Genomic DNA, 22818 nt, shown 5'->3' on the forward strand with positions numbered 1-22818 from the left:
GTATGTACATATCCATGTGTGTTCCTGAATATACATAATACGTTACAAAAATTGTTTTTAATAATGTGTTGTGTAACTTATGTTATAAATAAAATTATGGTAACGCACACTTTGTAAAATATGTTTTACACCGCAGAACGTTTAACAGATACCGTATACACCCATCCAAGTTTTCAGGGTAAGACAATCGTATCTGACGAGGACCGTAATAACTCTAACATAGCACACCCGATCTTAGGACGAAAACAGTATTCGTATTATTCGACTTAAGTGTACCGTAAATGAAGATGACCCTGTAACAGTTTCAATCTTCAAGCTTAGTATACGACATGTGACGATGACCATGATATAGTTTCAATCTTCAAACTCAGTATACGATATGTGACGATGACCATGATACAGTTTCAATCTTCAAACTCAGTATACGATATGTGACGATGACAATGATACAGTTTAAATGTTCAAGCTCAGTATACGATATGTGACGATGACCATGATACAGTTTCAATCTTTAAGCTCAGTATACGATATGTGACGATGACCATGATACAGTTTCAATCTTCAAGCTCAGTATACGATGTGTGACGATGACTTTGATACAGCTGCAATCTTCGAGCTCAGTATACCGTACTTGACAATAACCATACTAGTATTGTCCAACTTCAAGCTCTGTACACCGTAATTGACGATGACCACGATACCATTGTCCAACTACAAACTCAGTCTACCGTAAATGACGATGACGACGATACTTTTGTCCAAGTTCATTCTCTGTATGACGTATAGAAAGATGACCATGGTACTGTTGTCCAACATCAAGGTATGTATACTGTAGGTGATGATGATCACGATGTTATCGTCCATGTTTGAGGTAAATATATCGTTAGTGTGGATGACCACGATGTTATCGTTCAACATCAAGCTCAGTATTCCTTAATTGACCATGGCCATTATAATATTACCAAGCTTTGTATTATTTCTTCTTGAGCAAGCTGACCTCACATGTGTCTCAATTCGAGTACTTACCAGCGTTTTCTATCAACAGAGAGAAAAGAAAGCTGAAAAGAAGATAAATAATTTATTTAAAAATTATCAAATAATGAAGTGGTAGATTGAACACGTCAGCCCAGTAGGACCTTTTTCTGACCATCTCCAAACATGATCTAGATATCTGCGTCTTAGCCCAAGCAATGTGTCTATTATTTTTAAAAATAAGCTATCAGTGTTATAGTATTGATTGTTACATTTCGGATTCGTAAAACAATCTGAAGGAACAAAATAAATTGAAACACATACCAGATCCTCTCAAAACGTCTGCCAAAGTGGTTAAACACATACCAGATCCCCTCAATACCTCTGCTAAATTGGTTAGAAAACCTGAATCAAAGCTGTATATTTAATAGACATAAATATGAGAAATGTCTGTTGCAAAAATGTGTATCCTACACTGAAGCGAGACACTGGTATTCATGATAGATTGAAAAAGCCGTACAGGCTTGAGAACTGCAACTTTCAACTTCACCTTCTCGCTCTACATACATATATACATACTTATATACGTTTATACATACATAATGATGTTCATCCATCGGTGTCGATGAGGACCATTTAATGTCATCGATTCACTGGGGGTGGGTCCGGAGATTGCTGATCAGTCCGATCCGGGCCCGGAAGAGTCTCTTGCAGTGTGGACATGGATGAGCAGGTTGCAGGCCGGGAGTTGCAGAACTGCTGCTTCTGGATTTGCGCAGATCACGTTTTCCAGCTGCGTCCACCAGTCTTTTCTGCTCAAATAATAAAAATGTGTATCCTACACTGAAGCGAGACACTGGTATTCTGATAGATTGAAGAAGATAACCTATTTTAAGAATAGTTTGTTTAGAGAGATCAATCATTGCGAAGGCGTCGTAAATATGTTCGAAAACAGTATATACATTTTTAATTGGATATGGAGATTAGTGTGACTAGTTTAAGTGGGATAGATCTTTAAGTTCGTAGTTTATGACTCACACTAATAGCTTATATGGGTTTCATTCATCTGAATTTTAATGGAATTTGATGGAACTTTACTAGGGCTTTGTTGCAAAAGATTTCAAGGAAAAGTTGTTACACAGCAAAGTTTTACAAATTCGATGAGACAGTGACCTCTACATTAGAGAGACAAACTGTGCTGATAATATGGTGAGTAGGTGAATAATAAAATAAATCAAAAGGACTTTCATTTGATGCAAGGAGTCAAAACACTAAGTTTCTAGAAGAGAGAAATAAACCAAAATCGTACGGTCAACGGAAAGTCTAGCATGATAACCAAAATCGTACAGTCAACGGAAAGTCTAGTATGATAACAAAAATCTTACAGTCAACGTAACATCTAATATCACAACAAATATATTACAGTGTACGGAAAGTCTAGCATGATAATGACAGCAGATGATGCAACTGAAACGAATTATTTATAACGTTAATTGTTTAATGTTTTCCTATTTTAAATTAGCTACATAATTGAAAAACAACATTGCGATAGAAGGATCACCTGACAAAAAGAAGCGATCCAATTCATAACAGAAAAATCAAACTTTCCATTTCATTACAGAAAAAATGTAATGTTGATAGTTATTAAAATATTTCACATGAAATAGGTCATATAATGTTCTATTACATGAGCGAGAAGAATGAATCGAGGACTGTCCAAATTTCTAATGCTATTTGCAACCTCGAAATTTATCCTAAGAAAGTAACACAGAATCACTTCGAAAAACATGGACGCAATCGGCGTGGAGAGCTTCAAACGTTATCGTTCTTCCCAGTAATAATTGAAGAATGTATATAACCAGGTACAATTCTGAAAAATGAAGATATTGACTGCTGCATAATTGGACTGGATACGAAGATTAAGAGCTAGGCACTTTAACTCGGTTCTTGCCGAGAATGAATTGTAATCATCTAACCTCTTTTATTATATCGGTATCTTTAGGTATGAATTTCTTTCATATAATTATGTCTCCATATATGCAATGCGATCCTGGGATAAGTGCTTTCTTGTTTTGTATGTAGGTGGTAATTCATAGACAAACTTTGACGAATATTGCTTGCATTCCTAATGTAAATCAAGTGTGCGGGCTTGTTCCTATAAATGACTGCCACTTTGCTTAGAGAGTCAGCTCTGGTGCACCTTAGATCCATATTTTGGCCTGTCTTATGCTTTTAAGCGCATACACTCTAGGAGCCTTTGCAGCATGGGTTCGATTTATGCTTGGAACAATCACAACTCTTTAACCTGTTAATATATATCAGCGCAAGAGAACGCGAGGACGAGAAAAGCTTTTCAAAATGTAAACTGCACATTGACAAATGATGTACGATCAACCAATCACACAGAAATAGAACCCAATAATGTTCAAGCACCGTGAATTGCACAAATGAGGTTGTCAGGTCTGCAGTACTAACTTACACTGAAGTCAACCACGACGAGCAGCCCAAAAGTAGTAAGTTTCTGAGAGTGGAAAAACTAATATTAGCATAGTATTAAACCATGAGAACACAACTGAAAACAGTGGATAAATATAGCCAATTTAAGGAAGAAAAGCTGCTTGTAACTATATCAAAGTACTTTTGAAGCAACAGAGAGAACATAAAGAAAAAATCAGTCTAGATGCATTTCTACTCCAACATTTGGCGTCAATAGTATTCGGGAAAATTAATGTAAACTGCTAATTTGCTATTTTTTGGTTTCTTTTCCCACATAAGAATTTTAGAAAAAGTGCCAACATGTGTCCTTTCCAGTATGAAAACATTTTATAATATAGAAAAACCCGTTAATTTACTTTATATGTACAATGTCTCAAATAGGCAGTTACGGAATAATATTTATTAGCGTCAATGTTTTATGAAGAATAATATCCATTTAAAACATGGTTGCCCCACAATCTGATAATGCAGGCAACCCGTATCTCGGAATTGTAAAGCAGAATCATTAAATTACTCTCTGACTCTCTGAACTGTTTGTAAAATAAACATCTATTGCGAAACATTTTCTATCTGCATTTTCTGCAAAACGTTATATTTTTCCAAATCAAATGTTTCAAATCACAGTTATCATATTAATCCTTACAAATTGGCTTGGGCATTTCGTTTTACAAAACATTTCAAACAGATGTTACTCTGAACATATAAATGGTACTACGAATGTACAAATGAAGGTGTTTGATTCGTCAAAATTGTTCTTGTAATATTTGCAGTCGACTAAAGGTTTATGATGTTAATATAATCAAGAACGAAATGTTTTCCACCCTCGTTTGGTGTTGTCATAATATACTATTTTCTAATAATACATTTGCTTTATACAGAGAGAGTGAATTAAAACGTAGATTAGAAAAAAAATCCATTGTGTGGCTTTTGAAATCCATTTATCATTTTTGAGAAATATTAGTGACACAGCGTCAATTACATTTTTTCAGCAAATTTTAAATCCAGAAATTCAATTTCATACGAAAATATTAGAAAAATATGTAAAAATACTTTGTTCATAAAGATAAATAGAAAAGCCTATATATGATAATTTAAATTTGCATTTTTAGGAAGATTTATTATGTTAATGTTTTTGTTTTAAAAGAATAGAAACATTCCTTAGAAGGCTGCATCATCCTGGTCACAGCATGCAAATCGTTGTTTATGGATGGATGAAGTTTCATTTTCAAAGTGAAATTAACTGGAGAACGTGACTATACATGATATTTGATACAGTTATATACACCTATAAATGCGTTCATATGGAACATGATTTGGTTTTTTCATTGCACGCAACCGGTGTTTGCAGATTGGTTCACTGAATTACCCGAGATAGATACTGTTCACACCTTCGTACTATGGACATGTAGATTTGTATTTATTGGGGAAAAAGTTTACTATAATTGGTACTAGCTCATACTTCCGATCCGAAAAAATCGGGATTGGTCTAACGATGGAATGGTATATAAATCAGAATTGCTTTTTTTGGTTAATATTGTATAGGAAATCTTAAGACCTCAGATCACAATAATAGCAACCAAAAGGTAATTTATTCCCTCTCTCTCTCTCTCTCTCTCTCTCAGGTGTACAGGAGATAGAAAAACTGTTATCAGCGCAACAACATACATCACTAACCCGGCTAAATTTGTGCAATTCAATGCATTAAAGAGATTGCGGACTAGACACATAAAACAGCGTTATTTTCTATGTTTCTGTTCCGTGCAGTTATGAGATATGACGGCTAAAAGAAAGACAGCTGCAAACATAAAATGAACGTACCAGGAGCTAACATGCATTTTAAAAACTATCCGAATCTGTAATATTTCAGATTACATCATATTCGTCCAATTACAATTTATTCTCGATGGGATGGTTTCTTTAATTAAGATGCCAACTGTTAGCAATATGAAATAAAAGTCAGGAACAACTTGCTCCAATTGCCACAATTGTTATCCCTAAATTTATTGAGACTATACAAGTAAACAGTATGTCGACATATGCCAATGAAAAACATAAAATTTAATGACTCACTATGAGTGAGTAATTTTCTTGCTCATAATTAATCGTCTGTTTACAGGAATGGACACAACATAATTAATCGTCTATTTACAGGAATGGACACAACATGATTAATCGTCTATTTACAGGAATGGACACAACATTAATCGTCTATTTACAGGAATGTACACAACATAATTAATCGTCTATTTACAGGAATGGACACAACCTTAATCGTCTATTTACAGGAATGTACACAACATAATTGATCGTCTATTTACAAGAATGGACACAACATAAATAATCGTCTATTTACAGGTATGGACACAACATAATTAATCGTCTATTTACAGGTATGGACACAACATAATTAATCGTCTATTTACAGGAATGGACACAACATTTAGCTGGCTTATCAAAGTTTCTTGCCTCTCCCTTATCGTGATATTGGAAACATCCCATGCAGAGGAATGTGTGGAGCCCAGTGATGACGAACTTCATCACCAGCAGGAAGATGAAATAAACGGCATACACTGGTCATTCTGGATGCTGCCTGAAATGAAGGACACGGTTCTTCAACTGAATAAAATTAACGAGACGTAATGCTTTTAATCTTTTAGCTATACATTAAATAGGAAATTAGAAATAAAATAAAGATTTATACAACTTCGTTTTATGTGCTTTTTATATACTTCGTGCTAAAGGGGTTTCAAGGCGTACAATGAGAATTTGACTCAAAGTGTCAGAAAACTTTTCACTCATAGTCTATACTGCTAAGGTAAAAATCTCAGATCATAATAAACCTGAGAAAAAGCCCTGGTGGAGCTGACTGTTAAAGTGATCTTAATCAAACAAGCTTTGTCTATTGCTAGGGTCTTGTATTCACCCTATGTAAATTTTCATGCACAAAAGCCATTTATGCAATTCCTTGATGTCAGATTACGTATCAAAGAACTTTCCTTGATAACGTGAAAGGATGGGATGAAGAAGTAATAACCTACGTATATTGAAAAGAGACTGATCATTTATGTCAATCATGGCCGCTACAAACTAAATGTGAATAAAAGAAACATTTGCACTATTATTCTAAATTTAATGTATTTTCTCCAACCCACCCCTATAATATGAGTCCGTCACATTAACTTACGTGTATTTTAATATATTTCAGATACGTTCAAAATAAATATAGACACATCTACGGATCAAAGAAATGCGAATGGTCAGGCACATATGATTTTGGTGCTAGTATTTTCTCACATGGATACAAATCCTGTCCAGTTTACTTCGAGCTGCAGCATGATTCAAACAGGAGACCCACAAACATCGTACACGCGAGATGCCGTTGTGAAAGATGCAAGGGCACTACGAAATTGTCACTTGACCGATGTCGTCCGGTGTCCACGTACACACGCGTTCTGAGAAAAACTGGATGTCAAAATGGCGTATATAAATATGAACCTGTTATTGAAGAAATTCCAGTCGCGTGTACATGTCTTCCAACAATAGCTGTAAAGCTAGCGTCCTCATAATGCGTATTAAGCCAGCGTGAATGTAACGATGGATGTTTATGTTAAACGAATGATCCATGTACATCTTTAGAGGAATATAATTTAAAAATTCATACTCATATTCGCAAGAAATTTTACATATATTATTATTACAAAATCTTTGTAATGGTTTCACTTGGTATAGTCAATTATTCTACGGAGATCTGATTAACTTCATCTGGCCGTTCACTGAGTTGAGTTCTTGTGCTGGAATTCTAACGTATTTTCAGTTGTTTAGCGATTTCCGATTTACGAGATTTAAGAGAAAACTAAAATGTTTCTTCATTCTTTCGCTTTAAAATCCATTGGTAATCTCTCCAAGCTAAGGAAGAAGAGAAAGTTTTTTAGTTTCCCTTTTAACGAGAAATGAGTGCAGCTATCCAAGGTAAGGAAAAATAGTTTTCGATTTTCCCTTATAACGAGAAATTAGTATTTACGAGCTCTTTGGTTTAACACTAAACCCACTTAAAATGTTTCTATAACCTTTTCATACAAATTATATTTGCTACACACCATAACGATTTTCTGGCATTTTTGTTTTAAAGATGTCTACCCATTTCAAAATCAAAGCTTTATGTCAAAAGAAAATTTGTCTCTGGAGAGAGAAGGTGGTGGCGATATATTTGTTTTATATCCTTTCACTGGAGCATTGGTAAACTTATTTCAAGCTATAATTTATTTATGTGAATGATCTTCCATTATGTCAACATGAACAGTGCTCTTTTTACAGCGTTATACCACTGGTGTTCATGTCAGTGAAAGATGATTATCTTTAAAGTGGGTTTGCAATGGTTTCCATAGACAATTCTTCCCTTATATTTTAAGAACATGATATTAATATTTTAGATCGGTGTTTTGTTGAATTAGTAGCTATATTATTTGTCAATTTAGAATCAACATCAATAAACTTTAATACGCTAAATGTCGATTGTTGGTTGTCCTTTAGGAAGCTAGTTAATAGTAACTTTTTGATCTAGGTTCTACTTCATATGTTTGATTTTATTTCGTAGACCAGGTCTCGCGTTAAGTTATTTTTCAGTTTCAAAACTGTTCTTGAAGAATCCAGAAGGAAACATGGTCTATTATTCTCGAAACCTTTTGGATAAAATATTCAAGCTTTAAATCAAAACATCAGTTTAAGACATGGTTCTCTGGTGGTTCCTGTAATTAAATAACCAAGTCGATGGTCTCTAATAAAAGATAATCTGAGAATTAGTGATTATAGTTTTATTCAAATTATAGGTATAGCTTGTCAACATTTTGAGAATTTGAGCTTCAGTTTCTTGCTCAAAAGGTTTCAAGAACACGTGTCCTTATTTCTTGTCACAGCCACTGGCAAGTCATGGCAAGAGATACAGCATTTGAGGATGATAAGCATAGAGAAATTTTGTATTTTTAGTGGACGCTGAGACAAATAGTTTTAGCCATAGAATCTGAAACCAAATTTGGATGTACCTGCAGTAATATATACCAAATTAAATTATTTGAACCGTACAGGCTTGAGAACTGCAACTTTCCCCTTCACCTTCGCGCTCTACATACATACAGACATTAGAATAAAAGATGAGATAGGTCTTTCTTTTGTTTCATATCCTGTCTTCCATGATATTACAGTATGCAAGTGATTGTGGAACGGTAGATTTACTTGTGATTGGTGTCCTCACTGAAGAGCCATAGTTCGTTAGCTATTCAGGTATGGATGTCTACATTCATATAAAGCGCTCTTGTACTCTCCGCTGAGATTATAGTCCATTGCTTTCGTTCACCTCTAAGATGAACGGCTATGTCTCTTGTAGGATTCTCCATCATTTATGTGAGAACTGTTGGTTCTTAAGGGCGTATTTAATAAGATCCAGGTGTTCAGGTTCAGTAAATCTTGGTAAAGTGAAACACCGTCGTGGTTTCTTTTTTTAGATGGGGGGATATCTCAGTTCTGGTGATTCTGTTGCGATTGATGAGGTCGCTCATATATTTTGCACAAAAGTGTATTAGACAGGGTGAGGAGATTCGCTGATTCATATATCCCCTTCCTGATCAGATATATTGGAGAACTGTACACATTAGGTCTGTCCATTGTTAGAAAAAGTATCAATTATTCGAACTTTTGTGTCTAGGACTGGGGAGACGAAGGCTGATATCTTGGTATTCCACTTTGTCATCAATAGATCCATGAATGGACGAACCGATCGAGTGTCTATTGAGTGAAAACTGTGGGACGAAGGGACCATTCAGTTTGCATTATTTCATTCTTGCAGAAGCACGAGTCTGCCCATACTTTAGCCAGCTTAGTAAATGTATATTTAAAGATGGATTGTTGATGAAGACACCACTTTTGAAAATCCCAAAAACAAAAATACAAAGGTCTGAGTACGTGTTCCTCTTGCTGTTTGAGATGAGTAACCACAGTGACATTATCGGACAGAATGCGAAGTCAATTCACTTTCTCCATCTACCAACGAAAAGCTCTGAAACTCTTGATGATGTTGATATGTAAATAATGATCTTGAGGAGGCCACGCTCTATAATGGCAGGAGATTTGCTCCCCCAGACCTCTGTGCTTGTATTGATCGTGATGCCAGAGGTTGTGTATTTGCAGCAGTATCGCCGACGCGAGACCAAGGTGGTTTCCTTGCCTACGATATGCAACCTCATATTATTGTAGATTGTGAGAGTTGGCCCAATAGCCCCAGGTTAGGTCTCCACTTGGGCCAGGTCAACACAAAAAACAGACATTAGCTATGTAACACAACAATACGCACACGAGCCCAAAGTACTCTGGAACACAAATATTATTTGGACCTGGCGTGCTGCTGACCACTGGTGGGATGAGATTCGGAATAATTTCGCGAAGGTCACACAGGACCCGTATAGTTTTCTCACTATTGACTTGACCAGAAGTTCCGGAAAAAAATTAACGGGGCTTGACATGGCAATTTAAACGATAAATGATAAATTTAATGTCTTAACCTGCCAGTGATATCATAGCAGAATATCGGGAGCAAGGCTTCAAAACTGCTCTTGAGAACACCGGGACATTATTCGCAATGTTCATAGCCCACCGCAAACGTGTTATAGATGTGTTACAGCTGAGACAGATTACAGGAGGTGATCTCACAGAAGGCTTTAAACAAACGTTTGCATCACCACTCTAATCCGTGAGCGAAAGCGCAGAAGAGGTACAGAAAGTTGTAGTAACGGTGCTGGGAACAGAAAAAGACCCAAATCCTGTTGTTAAGACAGACAAAGACATCAAAAATATCAAGAGAGCCAAGAGGGAAACCATGCGGAATATACTGCGTACTTGCCAGAGGAGATTTTATGAAACCAAGAAGACGATACATTGACGACGAAGCTCGTGTGATTGCAAAAGATGTCCATGCACTTGAACAAAACATTGGAAAGGCAATTGTTACGTGTTTAGGCTCGAATAAACAGTAACACAAGAACGATTGAAAACATCAAGATTTGGAAATATATCAAATAAGTTATTTCCCTGGATAAATACTTTAAAAATGAAAACAATAAGTACTTACGGTTTTAAGAATCAAATCCAAAAAATAATCCAACAGTAATCCACGAGTTAACTTTTAGTAGTCCTAATAATGAAATTTTCTAATGAATTCAAGTTCAATTCAAATTCGAGTCCCGACGATGAATCCAAGATGGAAGGTGATGACGTATGCTGTATCCTGTATAGTGTGGTTGTCTATAGTTCCTTGTAGAAACACAAGAAATATCACTCCATTTTTGGAAATTAGAATACAATTTTTAAGAAATGTCTTTGTTCAAGAATTCTGTATGAGCACTCAAAATATTTCCAGAGAAAAAATAATTAATCCATTAGAATCAAAATAATTCGAAGAAAAAACATTAAAATGTAATTCCCAAAATGACACAGCAAAAGAAACACCCCTACGTTTCAGTGCTAGAAGCCCGACTGTGTCATCTCACCCTAAGAATGGTTTAAAACTTGAATATTGCATAAAAGAGATGCCGGATAAGGATCACGTGATCATGTTTACATCACGTACTCTCAGCATAGCCATGACAAGAACTAATAATTTAACTAAAAAAATAAAAATTGTTCGCTTCACTAAAATCTATTTACAAGTCGAGGGTCACGTATGTAACACAGCCTGAATCTCAACCTCATTATTCCCACAATAAAAATAAACAAAGTAAACAAAAAAATTGTTGATGTGACTTTTACTAATTTTAGGTTAAGTTCGGGAAGCAGGTCAGCCTTATGTGTTTACAAAAATGAACAGTCAAGGTCAAACTAGTTTCTGGAAAAAGTAACGAGTACCTCGTAAACAAAACTACATTATTTTGACATATAATGAAATTTAAAAAAGAAATTTAAAAATTAAAACAATTAATTTGGATATAAATTAAATCAAATATACACAACACAATTGACAGGATTCCACGAATAAGATCTGAGTGAGCACAGTTGAGTATTGAAAATACCGGCAAGATTTCCCAGCATGACTTTCGTATATCGTATCTGATTTATTACTTTTCATTAGAACACCTGGAGTTATATAGGCAGGCTGTGGTCGACATGTACCTTCATGCACGTGTAGGTGCGATTACAACTACTTTGCTGTGATCCTCTCTGTCAATACTTTGCAGCAGGAGGTCGTCAAATAATGGTCCTTGACAAGCCTGTATAGAACTCGTAGAGTCGTAATGTAGTAACTAAACCTGATACGTTTCCAACAAATAATGTCCGTTCACGAAGTTAATGTTGGCCTTAGCCCAAAGCAGCTTGCATTAGAGGTCGTCCGAATCTTCTAGGACGGCTCTAAAATAGGCGATGGAAGGCGCACGTTATCTCGTAGACGAATGGGAAACGGTCTTCGATTATCCGGGACGGCTAGCAAAATACCCTTAGACGGAGGTCTTTAATGGGGCGGTGGATGAAATCGCTCTTTCATTCCAATCTGTCGTTGCAAACTGGGCTGGATCAAGAATTTAAGACTAATTGACTACTGAGCTTCCTTTTGGTGAATACTACACAACCACTGTTGTGTTGCTTCCCTAGAGAGGCCACATCTGAGACCAAATATTTAGAGAGGTTATGTGGACTGTTGATCCATAGAGTATTCATTTTAGAAGCTTATTCATTGCAACTTGTAGAGTACAAAGAAGGACCTGGGATGTCATTGGCCCACATGCCTTATGATGGGAATCTTAAACTTGTACGGAGGAAAACCCTTTTCTTAATTTTATGCAAACGTTGATAATCCAGTTAGGGGCTGTACCGTCAACTAGTACTGATCAAATCACTAGCTTCAATGGAGGAAAAAGGCAATATATGCTACATCTGGAATTATTGCCGCAATCGGTTATTCTAAAGCAGAAGTGGGTGTTTTATACTAGTAGCTAACAATGTAGTATTACGGATAAGGTTTCTATTAGATTTCATGAGACAAATAAACCACGACACCAACACCAGTCACTTATAACAAAAATAAAAAAGTAAATGAAAATAAAATTGCCTTTGTAATTCAAATGTGGTCAGCTATTACTTGCGCTTTTGCTGTTGAATTAATTTGTGTCCTTTATGTCTTCTAAATAATCATCCTTGAGACTATCATTTGGCTTTTGATTAATTGCATTGGTATCACTTTATCATTACGTGTCTTTCTTCTCAGTCTTACAGATTGTTTTTCATATTTTGCCATAAACGCGACACATTATTGTTGATCGTTGGACTGAAAAAGAGAATAAAATGGACTCATTCTTTCATCTTTTGACGTTATCATTATATCCCAAACATGTTACAGTTTCAAATCGCCTTTGCTTGGTGACAAAATGTCCCTACACCAACTGCTTTGTAATCTATCTTCACCCAGCACCTAACATCTAGACATTACATTTTCATCGCTACTCTAACATTGTCTACTCTTATTATTTTCTCCATGTTTTTCACGATGTGCCTTGCAATTTCAAAACATACCGTTTGACAGAAAGTCTGATTTGTACATGAGCACGTAAAACTAAAATCTCGTAATTTCTTTGATTCAGCCTAGCTATTCTTTGTCTGTGCATCCGTTGATATATCGCAGAAAGAATGGAGTTAAAACATAGCAATCTCCCTTATACTGTTATCGAATTATTTCATATGTTAGATTTTACTCCGGTACTCATTTTGTCTGTAATTGCAATGTTTCTTAACATTTTGCTGGTGTAGGTTCAACGAAATATTAGGAAAGACGAATTACATACAGTTTGATGCGATATTCAAAACTTTTTACAGATGAGGATAAAGTGAATCGTTGGCCTACCTATGTTGTTGTTGTTCGAAGAAAATTAGTGCCAGTAAGTATATTGATTTTGACTCGTTATTTTGGTAATGAAAAATAAATACGAAAGTAACAGCTAATTTCACCAGCTTGTGGAATAAATTAGTTATGCCAGCAGTAATGAGAAATGCCGCAACTGGTAGCACCACAATGTTTGCCCTAGTAATTGTATTCTGCAACGTTTCATGTCACATACTAGGCGGTGTCTACTAAACCTATAAATATTTATTCATTGAATTAAAATGTAACGTAATCAGGCCGATTTTGCAAGAATTTCATCTCACACCCTAAGTGCCATTTTCTGAACCTACCAGTTGATTAGTCGCTGTCAAACTGAAATTGACTTCCATTCAAGACGGTCGATCTTTTACACAAAACAGATTTTGTGTACACGATTCTCCTTTTCATTAAAGATATTTGCCATGTTTTAATTGATTATTGATTGAATTTATATTCAGTTCACAATGTAAATAATCCTGAAAAAAACCTGGTCATTTTTTTTTAATTTAGTCTAAAATATGGATCACACACTACGCCTGATTTTTCGTGCAAAGTGTGTATGGGTCATAATTCTTGTCGGCATAATCAAAGTAATTGAACAAGTAATCTCCTTTATTATGACTTGCGCGCGGTGACTTAATACCTAGAAATTGAATGCCTAGCTATGGATAACAAACGATAGTTAATTAAATGATGATTCAAATAAGTCTGTGATGTAGAAGGTATTTGAAAATTGTTTAATATAGCATGGTATTTATTATGATATGTCATTCCTTAAAAAATCATCGTAGATCACAGATGACTCACCAGATCACATAACTCTTTCACATGATTAGTCCCAGTGTTCCAGTCAAATATTTCTTACAGTGGGGAAGGATGGGAGGTGGTAGGTTATGAAAGTAATGTTACTTTTTACCATAAAGGGTCCTTTGTCGATATTTGTAACTTCACAATGAAAATTGACGTTGACATTTTCTTCTCCAGTCGTTATAAAACATTGACAATTTAGTGCGCAAACTTAATGAATCAAAGATAATAAGGTGGGCATGCATGTTTTAAAACACGGTTAAGATTCAGAGCAAGCTTAGTACACAATATTGTAAGCTGATATCCATTTAAACAACGATAATAATGAAAAATAATTGATTACATTTATTTGGAAACAGAAAATACTATTGTTGCAATTGCTTGAATTATAGCAGTATTACCACCATATTACATGGCGACCTGATAGCAACTGAACGCTTCAATGAAAATTGTCATATTCGAAGTAATAAACTCAACGAGAATCAATCGGCTATACTCCTTTATCATCCGTGGCTGCCTTTGTGGATATTTCTTCTTTTTTCAGACGACATTCACATGAACAAAATATACTTCATTCACAAGACAATATGACAATCACAAGCACAGAAATGAAAGTATCCATTGTTGCAGGTGTGTTAGACAGAGAAATGTTCATTGACTCATTCAAGAAGCATAAATGGTCATGTTGGGACAAAGGGCGAGACTATTGTATGTTCCATCTTGCAGGGATTGGTTAAGCAGGCAGCCAGGGGTGATGAAAGAGCATAGCGAATTGTTTCCATGGCTCATCCCACCCCCACCACCCACTTATTTTTGGAGTGGGGTATTCCGATAAAACATTATATATTTACTACTAAAATAGTCTTTTGTAAGTATGTTTATGTTCTAGTACTGCTTGTATCTTGCAACTGAAATAAACGATATAGGCCAAAAAGAGTATGTGTCAACACATTGACACTCACGTTTGTATTGTAAACACTGTTCTAACGATGCACGTGTTAAATGCATCTGATGGGTAACAGAGCAATGTGGAGTAGGGATGAAAAAAGAGACAGACTGTTAAGGTAGTACGGTTACTTATTGTAGACAATAACTGGTTGGGTGGCCGTCGCCATTTTTACCTATGGCAAATTAGATAAGGTGTACACCATCACCATAGACCTTTATCAGGAAGTCGAATCTGGGCGTTTCCACTCCAATATTTAACGCATGCACAATCAACGTAGGGCAACGTTTAAGCGATCGTCATGAACATATTGTATGTTCGTGAAGAAAGTTTCAAACAAATTTTTAAAGGTTTGACATCTGTACACCCTTCACAGAAATAGTGTATTAAAAATCATGAATAAATAGTTCAGTAACCTGCCTAAAAACAGAAAAGTAGATATAAGCACAAAAGTCATCAGAGAGGACAGGACAAGGGACATGATTTGTAGGTAAGGTGTACAACGGTGGACCCCCTGACGTGGTGGTCCCGAGGAAGTTATCATACTCTGTCCGCGGTCCTGGATAGGACTTACAAAGTTGTATGATCCATTTCTCAAAGGAAAGGGGTGGGTGGACAATTTTCGTATGTTACCAGAATTACAATTTTTACAAATCTACATGTATTTAAATGATTCATCAAGACTACATACTAGCGAAAACATGAGGACTTAACAGATCTCTTAGTTGCATATAATTAATTTCATAGTGGATGGATGCATACAGGTGAACACAGAATCATCAATGACAACGTAATCAGATACCAAGCCCAATCCGAGAAGCCACACGAGTTACACATAGCTGATAGTACTGTAGCAACTGGCCATTGCAAATGTATCGCAGAACGAGTTAACTCATCATTATTATCAATATTTTTTCATGGAGTTAGCAAACGAAAGAGAGAGAGAGAAAAATAAATTTCTTAGCCAATCCAATGTATCATATGCAGTTTGGGATTCACATTCATTCCCATTTAATTTTTTCGACCAAATGGTAAATCTTTGAGGAATCTTCTTAATATGTGATGTGAAGCTTTTGGTGTTCATTGTTTGCTGCTAATTAGACAAGTTAACTTGCTTATTTTCGGATCATTCATTACCATGCAGTCATAAGGGGGGGGGGGAGTTTAGATGAGAATCACGATGCGGTAATATTAAGTACTATACACTCATTTATTGTTAAAAGTATTTGACGAAAACATACATTTCAACTCTTATCCTTGTGTGCGGGCATATTATTGTTTACTACTATCTGCGGCGATCTATAATGACAAATGTTCTATTCATGTAAGAAGAGGTCACTTGAGTTGCCCTACGTCAAATGCGCATGACCGTACCGGATGCGGCTATGGGATAGGTTTGGCCAGCTAAAAATAGTATCTTAAAATGATCTATAGGCATTCGTGTTGCACAGGAAGTACTATTTACACATAACATCAACCATATCATCAATAATTTAAATATACTATGGTAGTAAAAAATGTTTATGGTAATTAACGTGGCACCTAATTGTGATATCTTCAATTTATCTCCAAGCTATTTTTATTTTATTTTATCAATGCGATATTGTATATCGTACTCGGCCGGTAAATACACAACCTATGATTTATTTTCCATTCCATGTCGAAACGAGCCGGGTCACATGATATTGTATAATGTGATATGGAACGTAATGATAATTAGCGACAGCATAGAGTTTGGGAAGAAATTAAATGAGAAAAAAAAATGCTTTCTTGGAACACTTGTTGTTTGCCCAAAATGGTATTATTGAATGGTCGTCCAACTTGTTTTATTTTCCAGTCAGTCATTAACACTAACCATTGTGAAATTGTATGGTTTATAGTTGTATTGGAAAAAAGTCAGCTCTGTACCTCCTTGTTCATGGGTTCAGCTTTTTTTTCCGAATTCCTGTGCACATGTAAAATTGTCATTAGGTTTTCTCCGGTATTTTTAATTTTCGCCATGACATTTACAACCTCACACATGACACAGAGCGTTACATGTGGAACATTATACCATGTTAGATAGAACGTATCATGTCTATTTTATTTTGAAAGTATGCTTCCTTCTTTGTTTCTCACGTGCTTCTGATGAAGTAAGAAAAGAATTTCATCACAACATTGGGTTTTTTTCTTCATTTTCCATTCGCAACAATATTGTTAACATTCAGAAAATTGATATCGGATACCACTTCCTTTTCTATTTAGCTCCACCAATGATATCTTATCTTAGAAACTTGTACTCATTTTGCTAGACTAGTCAAAATCTGGCTCCACTGCATTCATGAGATAATAAACTTTTATGCCTTATTGCTGGATATTGTTTCATTTAACAAAACATACAAAGGAGTTCTAAGTGACGCCCAAAATCCTTATGTTGTTTATTATAATGATTGAAAACTCTATATTAGCTGTATAATTGACTGCTATACCTGCTTTACGGCAAATCAATATATTAATGGCAGGTTGATATTCAAATCACATTATATATATATATATATATATATATATATATATATATATATATATATATATATATATATATATATATATATATATATTTGGAATGTAAAGTCAATTTAAAAAAAACGAGAATATCACGTTTTGCAGCACGTAATTGCGATCGGTTTAATTTTATACTGGGCAGAAATACCATTGCAGATTATTAGGATTTTCTTTCGAAAATGGGCGATTTTCGAACGCTACAAACAAGAACGTTGAACAAGCAAGAAGTCATGTATTCTCTTTTTACAACAATAAACAATATGCACATTTCAATCGATTTAAGGCTGCAATTGATAGATCATACAATTTTACCATTTTGAGGTCCGAATGTCAAATTTGAGGTTCGAACATGGCCAAGTTATTGGAAATAGGAACTTACAGTAACGCGAATTAAATCCCAAAATAGTCTAGATATGTTATCACCAACGTAATATTTAAAGTTCTAATAAAATTTTAGTGGTGTCAGGAATACGATCCAGTGCTGAAGGTGTTGATGTGCCTGTAGTATTGAATGTACTAATGTGCCAATGGCCTGAAGTGTGATGATGTATTAACAGTCTTAATATTAATTACAATAATATCATCCAAGATGTCCTTCATGTAATCACCATAGTTCCCAGTTTACACCTCTGTCCAAGAATATTAGTGAGCACTTTGTAATTCAAGAGAATAATATAATAATTTAAATTATATATATATATATATATATATATATATATATATATATATATATATATATGCGTATATATCTACATATGTAGATATATATGCATACATTGCTACGTGCGTATATATCTACATATATATATCACATACATAACGTTTGTGTAAGGACAAATATATATATATATATATATATATATATATATATATATATATATATATATATATATATATATATATATATATATATATAAGAGCAGGTATACAGATGGATGCTGTTCTGTGTAGTAATATGCACATATCCAATTGTGTTCGTGAATATGCACAATACGTTACAAAAATTGTTTTTCATAATGTGTTGTTTACCTTATGTTATAAATAAAATTATGGTAACGCACACTTTGTAAAATATATGTTTTACACACCAGAACGTTTAATAGATACCGTATACACCCAGCCACCTAATATATATATATATATATATATATATATATATATATATATATATATATATATATATAAGGAATTACGTTGTTCTCATATGCCGCCTGCAAGTGACCCTATATTTCAAAAAGAATAAATGTTCTGTTCTGTTATAAGGGTCAATTTTCTTTGAAGTTTAAGTGGACCTTATCTGGCGATGTCCATAATACTATTGTCCGTCCTCAAGTCTTCAGGGTAAGACGACCGTATCTGACGAGGACCGTAATATCTCCAACATAGCACACCAAATCTTAGATGAAAACAATATTTGTATTATTCTAGCTAAATGTACCGTTTTGATCTTCATGCCCAGTATACCGTAAGTGACAATGACCATGATACATTTTCAATCATCAAGCTCAGTATATCATAAGTGACAATGACCATGATACAGTTTCAATCTTCAAGCTCAGTATATCATAACTGACAATGACTATGATATAGTCTCAGTCATCAAGCTAAGTATATCATAAGTGACAATGACTATGATACAGTTTCAATCTTCAAGCTCAGTATACCGTACGTGACGATGGCCATGAATGACACATTTTCACTCTTCAAGCTCAGTATATCATAAGTGACAATGACCATGATACAGTTTCAATCTTCAAGCTCCATATATCGTAAGTGACAATGACCATGATATAGTTTCAATCTTCAAGCTCAGTATACAGTAGGTGACGATGACCATGATACAGTTTCAATCTTCAAGCTCAGTATACAGTAGGTGACGATGACCATGATACAGTTTCAATCTTCAAGCTCAGTATACAGTAGGTGACGATGACCATGATACAGTTTCAATCTTCAAGCTCAGTATACAGTAGGTGACGATGACCATGATACAGTTTCAATCTTCAAGCTCAGTATACAGTAGGTGACGATGACCATGATACAGTTTCAATCTTCAAGCTCAGTATACCAGATGTTACAATAACCTTACTAGTATTGTCCAACTTCAAGCTCAGTATACCATAAGTGACAATGTCCATTATACGGTTTCAATCTTCAAGCTATTTATACCATAAGTTACAAAAACCATGCTAGTATTGTCCAACTTCAAGTTCTGTATACCGTAAGTGATGATGACCACGATACCATTGTCCAACTACATACTCAGTCTACCGTAAATGACGATGACGACGATACTTTTGTCCAAGTTCATTCTCTGTATGACGTATAGGAAGATGACCATGGTACTGTTGTCCAACATCAAGGTATGTATACTGTAGGTGATGATGATCACGATGTTATCGTCCATGTTTGAGGTAAATATATCGTTAGTGTGGATGACCACGATGTTATCGTCCAACATTAAGCTCAGTATTCCTTAAGTGACCATGGCCATTATACTATTACCAAGCTTCAAATTTTGTATTATTTCTTCTTGAGCAAGCTGACCTCACATGTGTCTGAATTAGAAGTACCTTCCAACATTTTCTATCAACAGATAGAAAACAAGCTGAAAAGAAGTTAAATAATTTATCTAAAAATGATCAAATAAAGAAGTGGTAGATTGAAAACGACAGCCCAGTAGGACCTTGTTCTGAACATCTCCAAACATGATCTTGATATCTGCATCTTAGCCCAAGCAATGTGTCTATTATTTTTAAAAATAAGCTATCAGTGTTAGAGCCTTGATTATTACATTTCGGATTCGTAAAACAATCTGAAGGAACAAAATAAATTCAAACGCATACCAGATCCCCTCAAAACGTCTGCCGAGGTGGTTAAACACATACCAGATTCCCTCAAAATGTCTGCCAAACTGGTTAAAATACCTGAATCAAAGCTGTATATTTAATAAACATAAATATGAGAAATGTCTGTTGCAAAAATGTGTATCCTACACTGAAGCGAGACACTGGTATTCAGGATAGATTGAAAAAGATATATTTTAAGAATAGTTTGTTTAGAGAGATCAATCATTGCGAAGACGTCGTAAATATGTTCGAAAACAGTATATACATTTTTAATTGGATATGGAGATTAGTGTGACTAGTTTAAGTGGGATAGATTTTTTAGTTTGTAGTTTATGACTCACACTAATAGCTTATATGGATTTCATTCATCTGAATTTTAATGGAATTTGATGTAACTTTACTAGGGCTTTGTTGCAAAAGCTTTCAAGGAAAAGTTGTTAGATAGCAAACTTTTACAAATTCGATGAGAGAGTGACCTCTACATTAGAAAGATAAACTGTGCTGATAATATGGTGAGTAGGTGAATAATAAAATAAATTAAAAGGACTTCCATTAGATGCAAGGAGTCAAAACACTAAGTTTCTAGAAGAGAGAAATAAACCAAAATCTTAAGTCAACGGAAAGTCTAGTATGATAACCAAAATCTTACAGTCAACGGAAATTCTGGTATGATAACCAAAATCTTACAGTCAACGGAAAGTCTAGTATGATAACCAAAATCTTACAGTCAACGGAAAGTCTAGTATGAATACCAAAATCGTACAGTCAATGGAAAGTCTAGTATGAATACCAAAATCTTACAGTCAATGGAAATTCTAGTATGATAACCAAAATCTTACAGTCAATGGAAAGTCTAGTATGATAACCAACATCTTACAGTCAATGGAAAGTCTAGTATGAATACCAAAATCTTACAGTCAATGGAAATTCTAGTATGATAACCAAAATCTTACAGTCAATGGAAAGTCTAGTATGATAACCAAAATCTTACAGTCAATGGAAATTCTAGTATGATAACCAAAATATTACAGTCAATGGAAAGTCTAGTATGATAACCAACATCTTACAGTTAATGGAAAGTCTAGCATGAATACCAAAATCTTACAGTCAATGGAAATTCTAGTATGATAACCAAAATCTTACAGTCAATGGAAAGTCAAGTATGATAACCAAAATCTTACAGTCAATGGAAATTCTAGTATGAATACCAAAATCTTACAGTCAATGGAAAGTGTAGTATGATAACCAACATCTTATAGTCAATGGAAAGTCTAGTATGAATACCGAAATCTTACAGTCAATGGAAATTCTAGTATGATAACCAAAATCTTACAATCAATGGAAATTCTAGTATGATAACCAAAATCTTACAGTCAATGGAAAGTCTAGTATGATAACCAAATTCTTGAAGTCAATGGAAAGTCTAGTATGATAACCAACATCTTATAGTCAATGGAAATTCTAGTATGATAACCAACATCTTATAGTCAATGGAAATTCTAGTATGATAATCAAAATCTTACAGTCAATGGAAATTCTAGTATGATAACAAAATCTTACAGTCAATGGAAATTCTAGTATGATAACCAAAATCTTACAGTCAATGGAAATTCTAGTATGATAACCAAAATCTTACAGTCAATGGAAAGTCTAGTATGAATACCAAAATCTTACAGTCAATGGAAATTCTAGTATGATAACCAAAATCTTACAGTCAATGGAAAGTCTAGTATGATAACCAAAATCTTACAGTCAATGGAAAGTCTAGTATAAATACCAAAATCTTACAGTCAATGGAAATTCTAGTATGATAACCAACATCTTACAGTCAATGGAAAGTCTAGCATGATAACCAACACCTTACAGTCAATGGAAAGTCTAGCATGATAACCAAAATCTTACAGTCAATGGAAAGTCTAGTCTGATAACCAAATTCTTGCAGTCAACGGAACGTCTAATATTACAACCAATATATTACAGTGTACGGAAAGTCTAGTATGATAATGACAGCAGATGATGCAACTGAAATCGATTATTTACAACGTTAATTATTTAAAGTTTTCCTATTTTAATGTAGCGGCATAAATGAAAAACAACATTGCGATAGAAGGATCACCTGACAAAAAAATCGATCCAATTCATAATAGAAAAATCAAACTTTCCATTTCATTACAGAAAATATATAATGTTGATAGTTATTAAAATATTTCACATGAAATAGGTCATATAATATTCTATTACATGAGCGAGAAGAATGAATCGAGGACTGTCCAAATTCCTAATGCTATTTGCAACCTAAAAATTTATCCTAA

The sequence above is a fragment of the Sinohyriopsis cumingii genome, chromosome 7, assembly GCF_028554795.1.
Source record: "Sinohyriopsis cumingii isolate HCF-2022 chromosome 7, ASM2855479v2, whole genome shotgun sequence".
Classification (NCBI taxonomy): domain Eukaryota; kingdom Metazoa; phylum Mollusca; class Bivalvia; order Unionida; family Unionidae; genus Sinohyriopsis; species Sinohyriopsis cumingii.